At 35.9% G+C, this 3,559-nt stretch overlaps 1 non-coding gene across 1 annotated transcript; it reads left to right on the top strand.

The window, feature by feature from the left end:
- Window positions 1-2,756: 2,756 nt before the first annotated feature.
- LOC112535014 lies at window positions 2,757-2,863 on the top strand. Its single transcript, XR_003079220.1, has one exon. It is a non-coding gene; the product is annotated as a small nucleolar RNA R71 (small nucleolar RNA).
- Window positions 2,864-3,559: the final 696 nt, after the last annotated feature.

Genomic DNA, 3,559 nt, shown 5'->3' on the forward strand with positions numbered 1-3,559 from the left:
GGGTTGTTCTGCTGCCTTGGGGCATTCCCATATAATCAACCTGCTCAACATCAGAAGACACTACAGAAACAAATGGAAAAGTAGAGGAAGATGAAGCAAACATACCTCCCATAGTATAGTTTGCACTGTAGTGCGGGCCATCACAAAACTGGCAGCCAATGTTCGCTGCATGAACTGGCATCTGGAGTTGGTTAATCTTCCTAGCTAGAAGCTCCATCTGAGATTCCAAGGCTGCTATAGGATCCACTTGGTTCACCACTCCTTGTCTTCCTGGTCGGCTCCTAGAGAATTGCCATTGATAATTGTTCATGGCCATTTCCTCTATCAAGTTTTGAGCTTGCTCGGGCATCTTACTGTTTAGCGTCCCACCTGCTGCAGCATCCACCATCTGCCTCGTCGTAAGGTTCAACCCGCCGTAGAAAGTCTGAACCTGCATCCACTGTAACGCCTGCATTTTCTCATCATCCATGTTATGTGCATTTACATTTAATCATTGGACATATGATGGTATATCAATGATATTTTTATTTTATGAGAACAGATATATATTAATTATAAGTAGAGAATAAGAAGCATGATATTAGATTATTAATTTAGATAAGTTGATTAAGTACTTGGGTTATGTGTATTAAGCCTTAAGACTTAATTGAACCAATAGTTGAAGGTTGGGTAAATAGATTGGACTTAAAAGATACAATTAAAAGTTAGTACCTATATATGGTTAGTAAGAATTAATTTAGGGTGATAAAAATAGTTTAGTAGGTGGTGGCATTAAGAGAGGAATATTGGAAATTGGAACCATGAGCAAGCTCATTTTACCTCTTCATTTCTCTAAAATTCGTACATGGCCAAAAACACAAAATTTGGAATAAGAGAGAGGAGTGGAATACCTAGAAAAACTTAAGATTAAGATAGGATTTTGCCAACTATTGAAGGAGCCAAGCTAAAGCTAAAGGATTTAAGCATATTAGCAACCCAAAAGCTGAAATTGGTAAGTTGTTACTTGAGTGTTATTAATTTGTCATTAGGGTTCTTGATTACAAATTAGAAAAACTTTATTTGATGCTCTCATTGATTAATTAAAGGTCTGATTATCATGAATTAGTAGAGTATTGAATGATTGCATAAAGATTAAGCTTGATTTAAGTTTAAGTATGTTAAGATAGAAAATTGTCAAAATTCCAGCAACCTTGATGTTCTGTATTTTAGGCATAACATGGGCTATAAGTCCAAATTAAGCTTAATTGGTGTCTATGGAAATTTTAAAGAGTCCTCTATAACTTTGTAGTTTTGTGATTTTGCTATTTTTGCCGTTTTGGTTGCTTAAATTAAGCAAATAGATTGCTGCTCGGGTACAACTAGCTGTATGACCCTTGCTCAGTAATTTGAAAATAATTAAATCTATAGAAGTCGGAATTGAGTAATTCTTCTTGGAGATGAAACTAGACACATAGACGGATATGTCTATTTAATATGAGATTTTTGTATTAAGCCAATTTTGCCCAGCAATAAATATACCTTGGTACTAAATTCTGTCTAGAAAACAGAGATGTTGGAGATTAGTTTTATGCAATTTATTTGATGTTAATTTAAGTTAAATTGGTATTTAACTAGATGGAGAATGTTTCTATGATATTAAAACAATAATTGAGAGTCTTAGAGGAAGAGTTAATATGAATTAGAGAGGGGATGATCTTGTAATGCATTAGAACTAGCATTTACATGAATATTTGGAATATGCATGAAATGTGAATTGATGAATGTATTGACAGGTACTCAAAGGCCTGGAGAGGAAGTTGTGGAGAAAGGAGGTTCTTATATGCTAAAGGAATAAGTGTATTTTGAGTAAGTAAATAGTTAATATTTGCTATATCCATATATTTAATCAAATGTTCTACGAATGGTTGTGTTTGCTTAATATTGTATTGTGTTTGAATGAATGAGATGGAAATGGTTGGTGTTGAGTGGAACAATTGTTATTGCTTGAATATGATATAAGTGAAATAATTGAATTGTCATGTTAACTGCATATGTGCATGTGAATGGTGGATTCCCCTGTGAAAAAAAAATATCTATATATAAAGCCTTGGGAGGCTAAAGCCTAGAGAGGCTATAAAAGCGTATTATGTGAGGATGAGGCGAGGCGGCTCTACGTGCGATAGGTGAGGATGAGGCGGAGCAGCACATTAAAGGGGATCCACGGCCGTGAGAACTAACCATAATTGTTGAATTGTATTTCTTCTATGATGGTTGTACTGAATTGAGTAGAATGGTATGAATTTATACCTAAACTATGAATCATGGTAAGTTATGTGATTGGGTGGAAATTGTATTAAGTGTATGTGATATAGATTATGTTGATTATTTATTTACTGAGCTGGAGGCTCACCCCTCTCCAAAATTTTTCTTTTCAGGTTTGTAAATAGTAGTGCATCCGTTGGTTGTATCCGAAGTCTAGCTTTTAGCGATTCATCGAGTTGGGCCGGTTTTGTGGAGTCTCCTCCTGATGCATTTTGTATGCAGTTATGTGATGTATATAGAAGTGTGCCTTGTAAGGCATAAGAAGATGTTTTGAATACTTGTTAAATGATGTTTAAGTATAATCATATGTTTATATGTTAATAACCTTGTGTCTTGATTCTTAACAATCTGCATATTGACCTATCTACATGTAGTATATAGTCTATGACGCTTGTATGTTTTCTGGCTAATGTCTATTGGTTAGCATGTAATGGGGGTGTTACATCCACACTGGCAATCGGTGATGTGGACAGCATCTCAACAGGTCATTAAACCTCTCCCATGCATCGTACATGCTTTCATCATCAAACTGCACAAAAGAAGATATGTCATTTCTAAGTTTAGCAGTTTTAGTAGGAGGAAAATACTTATATAAATTTTTTTCCGCCAATGCCTTCCAGGTAGTAATTGTCTGCTATGGAAGAGATTGCAACCATCTTTTGGCTTTGTCCCTCAAGGAAAATGGAAACAACCTCAGCCGAATGGCGTCATCGGTTGTTCCATTTATCTTGAATGTGTCACAAATCTCCAAAAAGTTGGAGACATGAGTATTGGGATCCTCACTGGGAATCCTCCAAACTGCACGCTCTACTGGATCATTTGGATAACATTGGCTTTTATTTCAAAATTGTTGGCCGCTACAGCAGGTCTGACTATACTAATTTTCATCCCATCCAAAGATGGTCGAGCAAAATCGTACATCATCCTTTGATCGTCATCGGCCTGGGGTTGTTGTTCTCCATCAGGTCAGCTCTTTGAACCTGAATTGTAACTCCATCCTCCTCCTCAACTGCCTGCAAACGTCGTCTCAATAATCTGAGAGAGTGCTTCGAGTCAGATAAGGGTTATATAGGATCAGGGTTAGAGCTCTTGGTCATAAACTACCTGAAATCGACAACCAAACAACCACCAATCAACAGAAACAATAAAATAAAGAATAAAGAATAAATAAATAAATAAACAATGACTAAAGTAACACAAAAAAAATTCACTTTAGTTCACCATTATAGTTTCCCCAGCAACGGCGCTAAAAATTTGA

The sequence above is a fragment of the Ricinus communis genome, chromosome 9, assembly GCF_019578655.1.
Source record: "Ricinus communis isolate WT05 ecotype wild-type chromosome 9, ASM1957865v1, whole genome shotgun sequence".
In the NCBI taxonomy this organism is placed as follows: Eukaryota; Viridiplantae; Streptophyta; class Magnoliopsida; order Malpighiales; family Euphorbiaceae; genus Ricinus; species Ricinus communis.